The sequence below is a fragment of the Portunus trituberculatus genome, chromosome 30, assembly GCF_017591435.1.
Source record: "Portunus trituberculatus isolate SZX2019 chromosome 30, ASM1759143v1, whole genome shotgun sequence".
NCBI lineage: Eukaryota > Metazoa > Arthropoda > Malacostraca > Decapoda > Portunidae > Portunus > Portunus trituberculatus.
This window is the reverse complement of record NC_059284.1, coordinates 1,999,946-2,019,945: the sequence shown is the minus strand read 5'-3', so window position 1 is coordinate 2,019,945 and position 20,000 is coordinate 1,999,946. Positions and strand designations below refer to the sequence as shown.

At 42.9% G+C, this 20,000-nt stretch overlaps 1 protein-coding gene across 1 annotated transcript in view; it reads right to left on the bottom strand.

The window, feature by feature from the left end:
- Positions 1–2,438, bottom strand: part of LOC123510701 (patched domain-containing protein 3-like) — an 84,514-nt gene extending 82,076 nt beyond the window's left edge. Inside the window, exon 1 of the mRNA XM_045266035.1 lies at positions 2,164–2,438. The gene's annotated coding sequence lies outside the window, so the exon portion shown is untranslated. The remainder of the gene's footprint in view (positions 1–2,163) is intronic.
- Between the last annotated feature and the right edge of the window lie 17,562 nt (positions 2,439–20,000).

Below are 20,000 nucleotides of genomic sequence, written 5' to 3'. Positions count from 1 at the left end.
TTTTTATGGTTTCGGTGATAGATTGGCAAGATTTTTAGTTTATTAAAAGCAAAAACTGTCTTGAAAACCCGGCTAGTTGTTTCTGTGGCCTTGGAAAATTGTCGTAGTGAGAGGGGAAGGCGTTTATGAATACGGGCGTTAGAGTATGAGAGAATTATCAAAGTTATGAGAGTTATGAGAGAGCAGTGAGGCAAGACAACGGTCACTGCCTATTCACTACCAGACTACCACTGTTCTGAGCGGTGTCTGGTGTTGATGAGTGGAAAGATTACAAGTCTTCATGGGCACTCAGACACAGACAGGATAACCAACGTGAGAAGAACAGAAGTGAACGTAAAGTGAAATTGACACGAGTGGACACCATGAAAGGGAGAGTTTTAAGGGAATTGTGAAAAAAAGAAATAGATAAAAAATAAACAAAAAGCTATGATGTTTAAATGATTCAATAAATAAAAAGAAATAGGGACAGGTATATATATATATATATATATATATATATATATATATATATATATATATATATATATATATATATATATATATATATATATATATATATGTTTTTGATATTGTAAATGAAAATGAAAGGTGAATATGAATGTCAATAAATATGAACTTAGGTGAGCATGAACTGATAAACACGAAAGTGAGTGTGAAGTGAAAAGTACCGCAAGAAAGTGAGCGCAGGATGTGGTGCACCATGAAGCTGTGGTGACCAATAAGCAACACATGAATATGACAAGAATAATGAACTTGATCTTAAAGAAAAACTAATAGAGGAAACATAATGGAGAGCATAGGTAAAGAAAACTATATGAAGATGAAATGAAGGTGAGACGTAAATGTGAGCTTTGACGAGAATGAAAAATGGATTGGAGTCACACAAAGATGACATTAGAAAGGAAAGAGAAAAGAAGAATTGAGAGCATGTTGAGGTACGGCACTGTGCATTCCCAGAGGCAGTGAACAACAACTATCTAAGTAAACCTGACGGGACCACGAAAAAAAGAAAAAAACGAGCACATTCCGTGGAAGAAAAGAAAGTTTGATCACTCAATGCATTTCGGATGTGTGTGTGTGTGTGTGTGTGTGTGTGTGTGTGGCGAACGAAGCTTTATGAATCGGAGCGTTCGTTCACTGCTCGCATCACGTGAATGCTGAGCATCGCTGAGTCCACGTTTTTCCTCCACAATCCAACACTTTCCATTTATTTTCGCATCTCTCGAGGAGTTAACACAGCTTTAGTGAGTCTCCCGCAAGGCTTTGTCATTCCCCCCGGGGCTTGATGTGCTCCGCGGGGTGAGCACAGTGGCTCTGTTACCTTCTCCTTGCCATGGAAGTGTGATAAGGTAAAGATTCAACCTCCTGCTCTGAAATCATCGAGCGAAACGTTTGAGGAAAACCGGGGAAATACGACGTTATAGACTTTCAGAAACTTTTCGTCGAAGTAAAAGTTGATGTGTGTATTAGAGGAAGCTTTCTCGCCGCCCTGTAGACCAGCCCACGCCGCCCCACTACCACTACCACCACCACCACCACCAAACAGCCAGGCCTACAAGCTGGTGGCTCCCACCCGTTCCCTCTCGCTCAAGGCTTGGTGTGTCAGGGCTTCAGCACCGTCTCTCTTCTTCAGGTGAACGCTCGGGCCTCTCACCGCGCGCCAGACCGGTCCCTCGGCCTTCTTGCGATATCCACTCCTTGTCAAGAAGTTGCTTCCTTTCTTTTACTTCCATTTTGGCGCACAGTTTCATGGACTTACGGGACCACACGATATCTATCTTATTATTTATCAATGTATTGATCTTCCTTTTACTTTCAAGTCTTGTTTCTTTTTTCATTACGAGTATTGTCATTTTATAATTCTTCACCTTCTTGGTCTTTCCAGGCTAGCGTGCCGCAAACTCACACATGCATGCACGCTTTGAAGTCCACAGCACCCTTGTTTAAACGTGGCGGGTGACAGTGTCAGGAGGAAGCGACAAGAGGAAGAAAGTGGGGGAAGAGGAAGACGATGACCACAACGACGATGACGAAAGGGAAGACGGGAAGAGCGACGGAAATGAGGGCGAGGCGCTCAGCCAAGGAGGAAGATCAGGAAGAGCTGGAAGAAGAGGTCAAAGAATAGCAGCCATGTTTTATTATCTAGCAGGTCCCATCACTTACCGTGGTATGGGTCAGTGTCTCCCCGAGGGCAGCGCCGGTAATCCCAAAGTTCCGGAGAGACTTCGGGCCAGATTCCAGCGGCGACTCGCGAGATCACTACACTCCACTCGTCACCTGGCTGACATCGCCATCACCAACTGCTAGCTCACCACTACAAGATTCCCGCTCGGCTCGCCAACGCAGATGCCGCGGATATAGAGTAACACAAATCCAGTCTTGTGAGTGAGAGGCGTGGCCGCGACCTGCTGCTGCGAGGACGCGTGAGCTCAGACTAACGGGACGGCTCTCGCGGCTGGGCGGCAGCCTGCGTGTGTGTGTGTGTGTGTGTGTGTGTGTGTGTTTTCGCGTGTGTACTCTCTCTAGTGAGAGCGACTGGCGGGTTGCGCATACGGCCACACTCCTTACAGGCAGAGAGTGTACTGGCTGCCGTGGTGACCAGGTGACGGCCTGACAGGGACTCGTGGGTGACTGGCGTGAGCTGTGCTGTGACTCTCCGTAAAGTCAAGAAGGTTTTGGGGAGTGAGAGAACCTGGCCCAGTGACTTCAGGGCTTGCAAAATGCTTCCTGCGACCTCCTGGAGCCTTTGTGTGCCCTTGAAGCCCTGACGCCCACTGGAATCCTGGGAAGCATTCAGTTCTTCAATCTTTACGCTATCTGGATTCCTGAAGGTTCCTTGATCCCTCTGAACTCTTGAATCTTTAGGTTCCTTAACGCCCTTGAAGCCCTGAACCACTGAGAGGCCTCACCGAGGCGCACCACAACACAACTGACCAAAACAATACCAAGACAACGCAAAGACAACGTCCCCTCACCCCGCCATCTTCCCTCATACCACCACCTCGTCCCCTCACCCCTCAAAGCACCTTCACCCCAGACCTTCAGTCCTTAACCTTCCCCTACATCCCTCACCTTCCCCCTTCACTCTCCCACTCACTCTCCTTCTCCCGCCCTTCCTCTCCCATTCCCACCCTTCACCTCCGCCATCAGAGAAAGGATCAGTCTGCCCTAGAAAATAGAAGGAAAAACGTCAGGTGGAATCTTTAGATCAAGCTTGCTTTAGGACCTGAATCCACCGAGATTTATGGGTTTACTGATCCGTGGCACCTGGGAAACGATACCTTATCACCCACACCTGCTTTGGGACCACTAACAATCTTCCCCTCCCCAAACCAGCCACTATTTAAAGAGATGTACCCACGAATCCCATTTACGTGTGTCTCTGGCCACATCTTCGCCTCTATGTGACTTTAGCTATCTGTTTCTCTTTCATCTCGGTGTTAATACATCTACTGACACACTCATAGACATATCTTGAACCATATTCCCGGCCTATTTTTGCTATATTTCTCTGCTAGTGTCACAGTCTCCTATTTGTTCGGCAGCTTACCAATATAGGAAGTGTTTTGGTTGAATAACTAGAAAAAAAAACTGTGGAATTGGTCCCTTTGCCTTACTAAGTTTCATTTTTGTTCGCTCCCAAACGAAAAAAAGTGACTAGTGTTGATTGTGGAACCTGATCACGGCTGAAATATTCTAGTTGGTTAACTAGCAAACGAGAAAGAGTGACTTTGAGACTGTTATTTTTCTTTTTCTTTTTTTTTTTGTTATCTACCGGGGTTCGATACCCCGGCCGGGTGGAGATATTTGGGTGTGTCTCCTTTCACGTGTAGCGAGGAGTTGTGACCTTGTTGTCCCGGTGTGTGGTGTGTGCCTGGTCTCAGGCCTATCCGAAGATCGGAAATAATGAGCTCTGAGCTCGTTCCGTAGGGTAACGTCTGGCTGTCTCGTCAGAGACTGCAGCTGATCAAACAGTGAAACACACACACACACGGTACACGACCCGGTAGCTCTGTGGTTAGAGCGCTGGCTTCACAAGCCAGTTGACCGGGGTTCGATTCCCCGGCCGGGTGGAGATATTTGGGTGTGTCTCCTTTCACGTGTAGGTGCTGTTCACCTAGCAGTGAGTAGGTACGGGATGTAAATCGAGGAGTTGTGACCTTGTTGTCCCGGTGTGTGGTGTGTGCCTGGTCTCAGGCCTATCCGAAGATTGGAAACAATGAGCTCTGAGCTCGTTCCGTAGGGTAACGTCTGGCTGTCTCGTCAGAGACTGCAGCAGATCAAACAGTGAAATTACACACACACACACACACACACACTTACCCACACACACACACACACACACACACACACGTTCCCTTTCCTGGCTGAGAATTATTAATGTCCTCACATATTTTTCTTTGACACAAACACGAGATAAAAGCAACAAAAAAAAAAAAAAAACGGTATGTGACAAAAAGAGGTTGTATCACTTGGCCCAAACACGGAGTTACTTCACCATTCTTCTCCTTGGCGTGAAAAAAACAAACAAACAAGACAATCTAAAAACAATGTCATTTTCTTTCTTTTAACCCCCTTCAGTCCTGAGACGCATTTTTATCATGAGTTTGGAGTACGATTAGACGATTATATTTACATTAGGAAGTGTCTATGAAGGTCAGAAGATTAATAGCAAGAATCTTCACTATTTTAATCCCCACATAAGTTTCTGAAGCTGTATAAAATCACCATATAGTAAGCAGAATAAATGTAAACACACGTCATGGTACTGAAAAGGTTAAACTCATCAGCATTCCGCCTCGTGTTGACTGAAGGGATGATGTAATAACCAATAATGCAATAGGCAGTAAAGAACAATATTCACCATCCACTATCTTACGTGATCACCAGGAAAATAAAGGTAAAATAAGTCACATTACTCACCATTCAGTATCCTACATAATCTGAAATCTTTATGAATCACCAAGAAAGTTAAAAATTCATATTAATCACCACTTAGTTTGTTACGTAATCTGAAATCTGTAATCACCGAAAATGTTAAAGCAAGTCACATTATTCACCATTCAGTTTCTTGCATAATCTGAAGTCTTTATAAATCACCAAGAAAGGAAAAATCACAATATTCGCCATTTAGTTCTTACATTATCGGAATTTTTATGAATCACCAAAAAAAATTAAATAAATAAATAAATAAATAAATAAAATAAGATAAAAAGTCACATTATTCACCATTCAGTTTTTTTGCATAATCTGAAATTTTGCTACAAGTCACCAAGATAATACAAAAAGAGGAGAATCATTAATATTTCTTTTTGTCTGACGCAATAGCAAAACTAACAACAACAACAACAACAACAACAACAAACACATTTCTAAACTGCTCACGTAACTAAAAATTTTATCCATCACTAAAACAAATAAAAAAGGAGAAAGTGAAAAAAATAAATAAATAAAACTAAAACTTAAAAAATCACCAAACAATTACTTACGAAAACGAGAGAGAGAGAGAGAGATAAACACGCGGGAAACTCCATCACTGCTAAAAGAAATACTATAACCAGCTTACTGTCCTCATAATCTACATTCCTCCTCTACCTCCTGTCTCCTTTCTGCGTCACTGAAAGGTTAGACGGTAAGGAGAAAGGGAGGAAGAGAAGGAGGAGGAGGAGGAGGAGGAGGAGGAGGAGGAGAAGAAAAGGTACACTAGACTAGCATTTCTTAACCTTTTCCGCCCTCAGCAGCCTTCTAGTGAGGTGTAGGCAGTCCAGTACCCTCTAATTTTGGCTAACATCGCGTCACTACGAGGGTGAAAAAATTGAAATGCAGTAATCCAAGATCTATTATTTTGTTCATTCTCCAAAACAAAATCACTGAGGTGCCACTCCTGTTGACAAAAGCAATAAGAAAAACCGAAAAAATAATAAAATAAAATTGGATGGTTCGTATAAATTCAGTATACTTTTCATCTCCATGCTAGAATGATTTAACGCCCTTCAAAATCAGGTTAGAGTTTGTCAATACACACACACACACACACACACACACACACACACACAGGTCACTCCATGCTAGGAATACTGATATTTTATCGCCATGTATTCAGCATTTCCCAGCAGGTTAGGTTAGGTTAGGTAATGTGGAACCCTGCGTGCTTTGGGGTCCGAAGGGTCTCAAAGCGCACGAGTTCGAATCCTGTCCACGGTCCGAGTGTAGGTTGGGCTTCCTCTCTCGGGGCAAGGGTTTCCCAGCGGGTGGGCTTTTAGATAGGAGGTACCCCAAAAAGTATCTTCTTTAACCCATAAATTCCCGTAAAAAGCCCAACTGGTATAAATAAGAAAAATCAATTCCAGCAGCCTTAGGAGTGGTAGCATCCGGGATTAAGATAAGGAAACGAGAGAAAAAAATGTACTACACGAAGAATAAAGAGAGAGAGAGAGAGAGAGAGAGAGAGAGAGAGAGAGAGAGAGAGAGAGAGAGAGAGAGAGAGAGAGAGAGTGTGTGTTCCGGATTAAAAGTAAGAGTGAAAGGGGCAACGCATGAAACGTAAAAGGAAAAAAAAAGGAATGAAAATGAAAGTAGGAAAAATGAAAATGAAGGAAGCGAGAAAGTGGAGAGGTAGGCGGGGAGAGGGAGAGCGAAGGGAAAGTTGAAGAGAAGAGGAGAGGAGGAAGGGAGAAAGGAGGGGAGGAGGAGAAGGAAGGAGAGAGTAAAATAGAGGTTACGTTATAAGAAAAAAAAAATAAACTGGTTAATGATGCAATAGTCGCGAGAGGAATACTGATAGACAATAAAATAAAAAGAATATATACATACGAAAGAATATAGAAAAAAAAGGACAAAACTAAAGGAGAAAGGAGACATAAAGTAAGGTAAAAAAAAAGTAAGGTAAAAAAAAAAGGGGAAAAAAGTAGGCGTTGGAGGGAGAGGGAAGGAAAGGAGGGCAAGGTAGCGGTGGATCGTAGAAGGGGAGGGGAACGGAGGAGGAAAGGAAAGGGAGAGGGGAAGGTGGAGGAGAGGGAACAGTGCCACACGACTTAGAATCAAAACACTTAAATAGTTTTTTTTTTACTTTCACTTTCAATCATACTCTCTCTCTCTCTCTCTCTCTCTCTCTCTCTCTCTCTCTCTCTCTCTCTCTCTCTCTCTCTCTCTCTCGTACCTCACCTGTACCCTTCCAGTTCCTCTCACCTGTGCTACATTGTCCTTACATGCTAAACCCACCATCACCACCATCACCACCACCACTATCACCATCACCATCAACATCATCATCGTCATCATCGTCTTTCCATCAACTCTCTCTCTCTCTCTCTCTCTGGCAAATGTTTCTTTTAAAACAAATCCTTTTCAAGAAGTACTTTTTTCTTTACAATTTCTATATCCGCTATTATCACGACTCCTCCTCCTCCTCCTCCTCCTCCTCCTCCTCCTCCTCCTCCTCCTCCTCCTCCTCCTCCTCCTCCTCCTCCTTCTCTTGGGTCCGCTTCAGCGTCCGGGACTTGGAACTCTCACTTATGCCTTCGTGGAATCTTGAAATGGCAAACTCTCGTAACGTGAAAATAACTTAATGGGGACGAATGAACGAGTGTGGTGCTTTGGTGATGCTGTGGTAGTGCTGTGGTGATGCTATGGTGATGTTTGTGTGCTGTGGTAGTGCTGTGGTGATGCTGTGGTTCTGTAGTGGTACTGTGGTGGTGGTGTGGTGATGCTGTGGTTCTGTGGTGGTGCTGTGGTTGTGCTGTGGTGGTGTGGTGGTGCTGTGGTGGTGCTGTGGTGGTACTTGTCTGCTGTGGTGGTTCTGTGGTGGTATTGTACGGATGCTGGGGTGGTGTCAAATGCCATGGTGATGCTGTGGTGGTGCTGTAGTGATGCTGTGGTGGTGTCAAGTGCTGTGGTGATACTGTGCTGGTGCTGTGGTGGTGTTGTGGTGGTGGTGTGGTGATACTGTGAGGGTGGCTGTGTGTTGTGGTGGTGATGTGGTGATGCTGTGTTTCTGTGGTAGTGGTGTGGTGGTGTTGTGGTGATGCTGTGGTTCTGTGGTGGTTGTGTGGTGGTGCTGTGGTGGTGCTGTGGTGGTGATGTGATGATGCTAAAGGGATGGCTATGTGCTGTGGTGGTGTTGTGGCGGTTTTGTGGTGATGCTGTGGTGCTGTGGTGGTGCTGTGGTGTTGTGGTGGTGTTGTGGCGGTTTTGTGGTGATGCTGTGGTGCTGTGGTGGTGCTGTGGTGTTGTGGTGGTGCTGTGGTGGTGCTGTGGTGATGTGGTGGTGCTGTGGTGGTGCTGTGGTAGTACTTGTGTGCTGTGGTGATGCTGTGGTGATGTTGTCGTGATGCTGTGGTGATGTTGTGGTGGTGCTGTGGTGATGTTGTGGTGGTGCTGTGGTGGTGTGGTGGTGGTGGTGTTGACTGCTGTGATGTATGACGGTCGCTTTGATGGATAAACAGAATGGGGAATTCATTTTGTTCTCGCTCATGTCCTTAGTGGTGAGGTGGCGCAGGATATAACCCCTCTCTCTCTCTCTCTCTCTCTCTCTCTCTCTCTCTCTCTCTCTACGGTATATAACTCATAAGCATGGCAAAACACACACACACACACACACACACACACACACACACACACACACACACACACGTGTAGCCCTGTTCACCTAGCAGTGAGTAGGTACGGGATGTAAATCGAGGAGTTGTGACCTTGTTGTCCCGGTGTGTGGTGTGTGCCTGGTCTCAGGCCTATCCGAAGATCGGAAATAATGAGCTCTGAGCTCGTTCCGTAGGGTAACGTCACGCTGCCTCGTCAGAGACTGCAGCAGATCAAACAGTGAAACACACACACACACAACCACCACCACCACCATCATCATCATCATCAATCACCGTCAACACACCACGTACTCTAAGTATTGACAAATATGTAACTAGATTAAGAAAATAAACAAATGAATAATAAACCAAATGAAGGAAAAAGAACTGAACAGATTAATGGACTAGACACTTCCTGCAGTGCGAGAACAAAGGCAGAAAACTTAATTAAGAAGGAGGGAAGTTAAGATGAAGTTAATTAAGTTAGTACAAGGAAAAAAAATCAACTCAGAGCTTGATATCTTTTTCCCTTTTATTTTTACCTTTATTTTTTTTTCCTTCATGTTAATAGTAAGACGACCTCTCCTAGCCCGGAAGTGTGTGTGTGTGTGTGTGTGTGTGTGTGTGTGTGTGTGTGTGTGTGTGTGTGTGTGTGTGTGTGTGTGTGTGTGTGTGTGTGTAGACTTATTAACCTTTATTCTGCCCGTAAGAGAGAGAGAGAGAGAGAGAGAGAGAGAGAGAGAGAGAGAGAGATAGTAGTAGTAGTAGTAGGAGGAGGAGGAGGAGGAGGAGGAGGAGGAGGAGAAGAGGAGGAGGAGGAGGAGAAGGAAGAAGAAGAAGAAGAAAAAGGAAGTAGTAGAGGACAAGGACAAGGAAGAAGAAGAAGAAGAAGAAGAAGAAGAAGAAGAAGAAGAAGAAAGAAGACGAAGACGAAGACGAAGACGAAGACGAAGACGAACGAAGAAGAAGAAGAAGAAGAAGAAGAAAAGAAAGCAGTTTCTATTCCTTTAGCAGAAGAGAATTTAGTGCGTGCTTTGTGAAATATTACAGGCTCTCCTATAGATGGAGCTAAACTCTCTCTCTCTCTCTCTCTCTCTCTCTCTCTCTCTCTCTCTCTCTCTCTCTCTCTCTCTCTCTCTCTCTCTCTCTCTCTCTTTCGGATACACAGCACTAAATATGTAAGACCTTGAGTAAAATAGCGGATTATAACGAACACTTCACCTCCACCTTAACGCTTATCAGTTCCCAGAATTTAAGCAGTTTATACGAAAAAAAAGAAAAAAGAAAACCACTCCTTTCGTTGTATAACTAACTCGCCAAGTCTTTGTTCAATGCTCCCTCCAATGCAAACTTATCCTCTTTTTATCCTACCAATAAATTTCCAGGAATGAGGACGAAAAAAACAAAACCAGTAGGTAACAACAACATTTACCTGTCTTGCGTGAGGTGCAGGAGTGTAGAGGCGTGGATGAAGGCAGCGATAATGCAAGATTAGAATGTATCAACCTCTGGGACTCATTTCTACCTTGACTTTTGGGTTTGATTAGACGATTTTATTGATATTAGGAAGGGTCTATGGAGGTCAGAAGATTAATGGGCAGAGTCTTCACTGTTTTAATCCCCACGTAAGTTTTTGAAATTGTATAAAATCACCAAATAGTAAGCAGAATGAGTAAGAAAACGCGTCATATTACTGAAGAGATGAAGTGTATGTTAGTATGGTGCTTAAAGAAAAAAAATGGAAAAAAAAGACTGGGTGTAGGTGTAAGGAGTTTTCATTAGGCAAGATATGTAGGAAAGGAGAAACAAAAAGTGCATCCCTGTGTGAAATGGTGACGATGATGAAGACATGAAATTTAAAAGTGTAGCTACGTATGAGGTGAAGGGAAGATTTGAATTGTGGGTCATTATTTGTACAAGATGGTGACAAGCATGAAGAAGAGATGTTGAGGTGTACCTGACCCAACCTAACCCAACCCAGCCTAGCCCAACCTAACCCAACTTAACGTAACCCAACCTAACTCAACCTAACCTAACCCAACCCAACCTAACCCAGTCTAACCCAACCCAACCCAACCAAACCAAACCAAACCAAACCAAACCTAACCTAACCTAACTCAACTCGATCTAACGCAACCTAACCTAACTTAACCTATATATGAAACCAAGGGGCGTTTCTAATAGACAGGCGCGTGAGTTGAGTGAAGGAGGTATTGGAAGAAAGATGAGAAAGGATGAGACGTGTAGATAAAGATGCGAAGTTTTCTAATGGACAGGTCAAAGTAGAAGGAAGACTATGAAGTGTAGGTCAGTGTGTTAGAGATGAGGAATGACACACACACACACACACACACACACACACACACACACACACACACACACACACACACACACACACACACACACACACACACACACACACACACACACACACACACACACACACACACACACACACACACACAGAAGACACACTTTCTAAACCTGCCATTGTGTTTCACGTCACTCCATCTGTTCTCTTCTCTGACCTCCTCCGTTTGCCTTGCGTTATTTTTTTCTTATTGATAATTTGCTTTTATCTCTCTCTCTCTCTCTCTCTCTCTCTCTCTCTCTCTCTCTCTCTCTCTCTCTCTCTCTCTCTCTCTCTCTCTCTCTCTCTGTTTTCCATTAACCTTTTCATGTTGTCAGTTTATGATTGTTTGAAGATTAATATGTATTTGTATCGGATGAAATTTCAGGAGAAGGAGGAGGGATGGAAACGGGGGAGGAGGAGGAAGAGGAGGAGGAGGAGGAGGAGGAGGAGGAGGAGGAGGAGGAGGAGGAGGAGGAGGAGGAGGAGGAGGAATACCAAGGAAAACCAAACAGCAACAGACATTTTAGTCCTTTCGAGGTTGTTTGGTAATTACTTCTAACTGGCTACAGATAAGAGACAGGAAAGAGGAGGAGGAGGAGAAGGAGGATGAAGGAGAGGATGTGGAGAAGGAGGAGGAGAGGGAGGAGGAGAACAGAAAACATGAACTCCCAAGATCAGTCATGCAATTCGCTAATAAAACTAAACACAATTTAATGAAAAAAAAAAAAAAGATACACAGAAAATAAAAAGAACAACAACTGGATTGATTTCACGCGTAGGTAGATAAACACAAACTTCCACTCTGATAGTAATAATAATAATAATAATAATAATAATAATAATAATAATAATAATAATAATAATAATAATAAAATAAAAAATAATAATAATTGCTATGAACCAGTTAGCCTTCCAGTCCCAAGGGATTCTGGGAACTATAAGAATGAAGAAGTAAAAAAGAAGAAGATCGCCTTGTGTGTGTGTGTGTGTGTGTGTGTGTGTGTGTGTGTGTGTGTGTGTGTGTGTGTGTGTGTGTGTGTGTGTGTGTGTGTGTGTGTGTGTGTGTGTTTAGGCTAAATTGGAAGAGAGTTCACCTGGTTGTCTGTCTTCTTGTACATGTAAGAGTTTGTGCGTTTGTGTGCTCTTTTTTCAACTTATCTTATTTCATTCTTATTTGTTTACTTGTTTGTTTACTTGTGCATTGATTCATTTGTTTCTTTGGTTTACTGTTTGTTTGTCTATTCATTGTCACGTCTGATAAATTTCTTGATTGTCACTTAATCTGTTTATCTTTCGTTTCTCAGTCTTCTGTTCAAAGTGCAAAGAGGATTTTTCTAATCTATTCACTTATTCATTTGTCTTTCTACGCGATTAATTCATCTGTATAAGTGTTGAGAATGTTCTTCGGGTTCAGTACAAAATCCAAACTGTTTAACTAATGTCTCGGCTTTATGAGGATATATAAAAATCAGATAAGACAGACAATAAAAGGGATACCAAAGGAGAACAAAACGAGCAAAGAAATAAAAACACGTAAGCTATTGAACACACACACACACACACACACACACACACACACACACACACACACACACACACACACACACACACACACACACACACACACACACACACAGAGCACTGCACATTACACAACACCCACCAACTACCACCACAACGACCAATGCACACTAAACACACACATTTAAACACACTCAAACACCCAATGCAACACTACAATGCTTAAACCACACAGCCACCACACCACGCACCCCACAACACACTAAACATCCACAAATACTTCTTAACTCTCTCGAATGCACTAAATTTTTTTCCCTTGGCGGTGGAATGACAAGGGAGGCAGGTGACGCTTTTTGGCTGGCTGGCTGGCTGGCTGGCTGGCGGGAAGGATGGCGCTGGAGAGACGAGGAATGAGAGACAATAGGAGACTAGCAAAGGTATAGGAGTAATTAGTGCCAGGTAAGAGAGAGAGAGAGAGAGAGAGAGAGAGAGAGGAGCTACACACATTCTCCCGTGTAACAATTTTTTATAGTAGGTAATTTAAGTCTTGTTTCACTGTACAAAATAAATTACTGAGTGTCCCTGCTCCCATTTTATCTCTCTCTCTCTCTCTCTCTCTCTCTCTCTCTCTCTCTCTCTCTCTCTCTCTCTCTCTCTCTCTCTCTCTCTCTCCTCGCCCCTCCACGCCCCTTCAAGGTTAAATAATGCCCATACAATTAATTATCTTCCCATACACGTCTGAAAGTCATAAATCATTCATTTTATTCATTTTATTCTCTCTCTCTCTCTCTCTCTCTCTCTCTCTCTCTCTCTCTCTCTCTCTCTCTCTCTCTCTCTCTCTCTCTCTCTTATGTCTTTACTAATCTCTATCACACACACACACACACACACACACACACACACACACACACACACACACACACACACACACACACACACACACACACACACACACACACACACACACACACACACACACACACACACACACACACACACAGCGTAGAGTAGTGGTTAGTACGCTCGACTCACAATCGAGAGGGCCGGGTTCTACTCCCGGAAAGCGGCGAGGCAAATGGGCAAGCCTCTGTTCACCTAGCAGTAAATAGGTACGGGATGTAACTCGAAGGGTTGTGGCCTCGCTTTCCCGGTGTGTGGAGTGTGTTGTGGTCTCAGTCCTGCCCGAAGATCGGTCTATGAGCTCTGAGCTCGCTCCGTAATGGGGAAGACTGGCTGGGTGACCAGCAGACGACTGAGGTGAATTACACACACACACACACACACACACACACACACACACACACACACACGAAGTGACGAAGAAAAAAAATAGAAAAGAATGAAAATAAACAGGAAGAAAAGAAAAGACAGGTGAAGCAGGAACATCTTTACCTGTCCTACTAATTGAGTATTAATTGCACACACCTGTCCACACCTGCCTGTCTGTCCGTTCGCCCGTGTGTGTGTGTGTGTGTGTGTGTGTGTGTGTGTGTGTGTGTGTGTGTGTGTGTGTGTGTGTGTGTGTGTGTGTGTGTGTGTGTGTGGCGGGGCAAGTTACCAAGACTAGACGTAGACACAAGAAGAGAGAGAAACTTTTCCTTTCTATTGTTAGACTAAGCTTTTTTTTTTTTTTGCCCTGAGTTCAATTACGTGAGCCCGGAGGAGGAGGAGGAGGAGGAGGAGGAGGAGGAGGAGGAGGAGGAGGAGGAGGAGGAGGAGGAGGAGGAGGAGGAGGAGGAGGAGGAGGAGGAGGAGGAGGAGGAGGAGGACATGAAACAAATAAGATAAAAACCAAATTTAAACAAAAGTGCGAAAAAAACAAGATAAAACAAAGAAAAGAAGAAATAAGAGAGAGAGAGAGAGAGAGAGAGAGAGAGAGAGAGAGAGAGAGAGAGAGAGAGAGAGAGAGAGAGAGAGAGCGCAGATGACCTCGACTAACTGGTAAGGAGCGAGGGGAGAGAGAAGAGGGGAGGAGGGAGCAGAAGGGGGGAAGAGGAAGGAAGAAGAAGGGGAGAGAGAGAGTAGAGAGTGAGAAGGTGAATGACCAGATGTTACTAAGGGAGTATTGTGGGGGAGGGGGGGCTGGAGGAGGAGAGAGAGGGGGTGGAAGAAAGATGGAATGAGGGGAAGGGGTTGGAGGGGAGGAAGAAACAAGTAAATGGAAGTTGTGGGATACAGGTATCGAAGGAGTGGAGGGTGGAGGGGTGGAGGGGTGGTGGGGGAGTGATGGGCGTGCAGCACCTCGAGGGGAGAGAGTGAGTCGCGAAGGTGGATAAAAATAGCCTTCTTATCACCTCTGGACTGACTGGCACTCACTTCACCAGCGCACCTCATCGTGGCACCTCTGACCACCACCCGACTCACTGAGCTGAAGACTGGCACCTCAAATTGACGCCTTGATGTGGGACTGTAACTTGAGACTTCTGCAGTGCCACTTTCAACTCAGATTAACACCTCAATTTGGCACTTTCTGTTGGCATTTCATATTGTCGTATCACATTGGCACTTAAAATTGACACCTCGAACTATTAATTGGCACCTTGGAGTGTTATAACAGCATTGGCACCTTATATTGACAGCAAAGATTGGCATTTGAAATAATCACTTCAATTACCCGCTTCAAACTGACACTTTAAACTAGCATTTATACATGCACTTCACTCAAGCACTTCAGGACGCCAACAGCACCAGATCAGACTAAGCCAGCACTTCAGATCACAGAGCAGCACTTTTGAACTTCTAATTACGAAATATTTCCAACTAAAAATTCACAAAGCACATCATTTTCTAGTAAGTTTCAAGTCTGTAAAATCCTCGTATCCTACAACGAAGTAAGACACAAGTTATCAGACACACATCTTGTAAAATTATTTCGTAAAGATGACCCACTTAACACACACACACACACACACACACACACACACACACACACAGAAACACACGCAAGACTCTTTTATATCTGTCGTGTGCTTAAAATTCTCCTGCTCACGACTTTCTTTCGTAATTATGTAGCAGCTTTGAAGTTCACACAGTTCATCTTGCCTCACTCCGTCCTGGCGAGTCCCACGAACAATAGCAAAACCTAACGGGTGTCTTCCCACACTTGCTCGTCTCCCTAGCTTCCCTCGCCTCCCTCGCCTTCCCTCTGCTGAAAGTGTGTCGAAAAAAACTTTACACCCCCCTAACATGCAAATTCACGAAATCTTACATGGTACTCTTGCTTTTTGGGGTTTTTTTTTGTTTCTCTTTTCCCTCGATTGTCTGTCTCTGCCACGCTATCTCTTTTCCTTTCCTTTCTTTCTTTCTTTCTTTACCATTTACCCGCTTTTTTTCTTTTATTTTCCTTTTTTTTTTTTTTTTCCTTTCAGTCTACATTTGATTTATTTTGTTTGCCCCTTCCATCTTTCATTCCTTTTCTCCCATGCATTCTTTCGTTTGTTCGTCTCTCCTCTCCTTCCTTCTAACCAGCCTTATAATCTATACTGTATAAACCCATTCATTCATTCATTCATTCATTTATTCCTGCTTTTCCTATCTCTTTAGTAACAAATAAAGGCGAGAGACAGACAAACACACAGACAGACAGCAGAGAAGGACGGTCAAGTAAGAGCTTTTTCAGTACATCGCCTTTTCATTCCAGGCGTTTCACTTTTTCCATGCTAGAATGATTGTACCAGGAGGGAAAAGAGGAAGAGGTGGCGGAGATGGCGGCGTTCCCTAAGGTGAATATATGTCAGAAAGGAACCTTTTCTGTTTTAGCGTCTTGATTTCTGAAAGTGCCTCGGGATGAAAAGAAAAGGAAAGAAAACGAAAGAGAAGTGTGTGTGTGTGTGTGTGTGTGTGTGTGTGTGTGTGTGTGTGTGTGTGTGTGTGTGTGTGTGTGTGTGTGTGTGTGTGACTTTTTCTTTTCCTCCAGTAATTTTCCTGAAGGAGTATTGTGCTGTGTAGAGGCCGCGGGCTTTGTGGCGTGTGTGGTGAGTGTGGTGAGTGTGGTGAGTGTGGTGTGTAGCTGCCTATTGTTGTAATAATGAGTTCTGGAAGTCGTTTGTGCAAAGAAGTAGGCGTAAGAGGAGGAGGAGTAGAAGGGAAGGAGGGAGGGAGGGAGGGAACGAGTAGGTGATGAACGGTTGTGAAAATATCTTGCCAAACACGTCAAAATTAGCAAAAAAAAAAAAAAACTACGAACCATCATCGTTGTCTGACTTAGCGGTGAGTGTGTATCGCGTAAATCTCTCCATCGTACTACCTTCTATCCTGCCAGACATGTATCCTTCCTTACTCCAACGCATCCACCCATCCCCTCACCCACTCACCCACCACTCACCCTTCCACCTAACCATCCACTCCCCCATCCATGTATCCCACCACACATCACGTCTCCTATCCACAAATTAAATAAGTTGATAACACTCTTTACACACGTGCTGTATTTTGCTATTTCTTGAGAGAAATTTATGTGTAAGTTGTGTATCGGAGGAACCGCTCGCCTGGGTGGGCCTCTACCTCCTTCCCTCCTTTCCTCCCTCTTCCTCCTCGGCTCACTACAGCATAGTAGGTACTCAAGCGGCGCCCTGCGTGTACAGTGTGCTGAGTCAAAGCCTTACAGGAAACAGGCAGGAAATAACAGATTGAATATTTATGTGTCATTGAAAAAGATTTACAGGTAAACCCTGAAAATTTTAACTTGTCTTATAGCCACATCCAGTCTTTAACAGTAGTAGTAGTAGTAGTAGTAGTAGTAGTAGTAGTAGTAGTAGTAGTAGTAGTAGTAGCAACAGTAGTAATAATGGTACTAGCAGTAGCAGTAACAATAGCAGCAGCAGCAGCATTAGTAGTAGTAGTAGTAGTAGTAGTAGTAGTAGTAGTAGTAGTAGTAGTAGTAGTAGTAGTAGTAGTAGTAGTAGTAGTAGTAGTAGTAGAATGGATGTGTAAATAGGTAATTGGATAGGAGGATGAGAGAGAGAGAGAGAGAGAGAGAGAGGTAAAAGAGAAAGAGAAACCTGTCTATACAAGAATCCTGCAGCGGGCCCTCAAGTATAGATGGAGAAAAGTCGTGGTTCTCGCTGGCAAGGTAAAGTTCCCGCTGGCCGCTAGGAGGCGCTGGAGCTGCTCTGTCAGTTTGCCCCGACACCATTTAACTTCCTCATGACAACTTTACTCTGAGCGCTGGAGAGATGTTAATAAAGGCTACTGGAAACAGGAAAAGCGACAAATAAAGCTACTTATGTCATGGATACGTTAATAAAGCTACTGGAAACGGGAAAACGATGGATAAAGTTGGTAAGAGGAAGAAACCATGAAATAAAGCTGCTTAAGGACGAGAAACATAAATAAAGCTACTCAGGTGTGGAGAAAGTGAAATAAAGCTTCTTAAAGGTGGAAAAATGTGTAATAAAGCTACTAAAGGGTAAAAACGTTGAATAAAGCTAAGGGGGTGTGGAGAACGTGGAAAAAAGTTAATAAAGGTGTGAAAAAAGCCTAGTAAAATTTCGAATAGAGTGACAAAAATCAAATAAAGCCATGAAAAAGGTGAAAAAAATAAATAAAGCTACAAAGGTGTGGGAAGCCATGAAACAAAGAAACTAATGGATAGAAAACATGGTTGATATAAAGCTAATAGGTAGAAAACGTTTTATAAAGCTACTAAGAGGATGAAGAATAATAAAGTTCCTGTGGGTGTGAAAAAACAACAACTGAGGATAAAGTTACTACAAAATTAAAAGGAAAAAAGTCTATCACTAATTCTTCAAGTCACTGAGAAGAAAAGAATGACTAGAAATTACGAATGTTTGAGATGAGACTTTACATAGTGCAAAATGAACTCTCTGTTTTGAAGAGACGCTCATAAAGAGAAAATTAAAAGAAAAATCATTACAAATACGAAAGTTTGAGATACATAAAATAAAACAAAAAGTTATTAGTAATTTGCCAAGACGATAAAAAGAGTCTGCAGTTATTACAAAGTATGAGAGTTTAAGACAATGTGATTCAAAAGAACAGAGTGAGGACAGCGAAAGGAAAGTTTAAGATACATGAATATTCTTAAAAAGTCATTAGCAACTTGCCAAAGCGCTAAAAATATCTAGTTACCACAAAATAAGAGAGTTCAGAAATGTAGAGCCACGATAGAGCGAGGATAGAGCGAGGATAGAGAGAGACATGTTTAAGATACATGAATATTCTTAAAAAGTCATTAGCAACTTGCCAAGGCGCTAAAAATATCTAGTTACCACAAAATAAGAGAGTTCAGAAATGTAGAGCCACGATAGAGCGAGGATAGAGCGAGGATAGAGCGAAAGGAATGTTTAAGATACATGAATATTCTTAAAAAGTCATTAGTAACTGGCCAAGACGCTAAAAATATCTAGTTACCACAAAATAAGAGAGTTCAGAAGTGTAGAGCCACGATAGAGCGAGGATAGAGCGAGGATAGAGCGAGACATGTTTAAGATACACGAAAATTTTTAAAAAGTCATTAGCAACTTGCCAAGGCGCTAAAAATATCTAGTTACCACAAAATAAGAGAATTCAGAAGTGTAGAGTGAGGATAGAGCGTAGACAGAGCGAGGATAGAGCAAGGATAGAGCGAGGACAGAGCGAGACAAATGTTTAAGATACACGAAAATTTTTAAAAAGTCATTAGCAACTTGCCATAACGCTAAAAACCTCTACAGTTATCACAAAATCAGAGAGTTCTAGGTATATAATGTGGTTCAGAAAAGTAGAGCGAGGATTGAGCGAAGATAGAGCGAGAATAGAGTGAGATAGGAAAGCTTGAGATACATTAAAAAAAATTAAAAAAATCATTAGTAACTTGCCAAGACGTAAAAAATCTAATTATCACAGAATACGAGAGTTCTAGGAATAACGTCATTCAGGAGAGTAGGGCGAAAATGGAGCAAGGATAGAGCGACGCTAGAAAAGACAGGAAAGTTTGAGATACACTAAAATTAAAAGAAAGTCATTAGTAACTTGCCAAGACGCTAAAAATATCAATACACTTATCACAAAATGGGAGAGCTTGAGGTACTATACAGCGATTCAAGAATACAGCAAGGATAGAGCGAGGATAAAACAAGACAGGAAAGTTTGAGATTCATGAAAATTTTAAAAAAGTCCTCAGTAACTTGCCAAGACGCTAAAAATATCTATACGTTTATCACAAAATAGGAGAGCTTGAGATCCTATAAAGGAGTACAGCAAGGATAGAGCGAGGATAAAACAAGACAGGAAAGTTTGAGATACACGAAAATTTTAAAGTCACCAGCAACTTGCCAAGACAGTAAAAAGATCTATACGTTTATCATAAAATAGGAGAGCTCGAGGTATACTATAAAGCAATTCAGGAGCAGAGCAATAATAGAGCGATACGAAAAGGAGACAAGAGCGAGACACAGGCCCCTAGATCAGCCTCTAGCGGAACACACAGACAACTTTTTAAATCGTCGCGTCAGGCAGGAAGAAAAACGAAGAGAGGGAGAGAGAAAAAGGAGGCGCAAAGTGTAAAGTTTACTTACAAGATCGCATCAGTGAGTGGTTTCAAATAC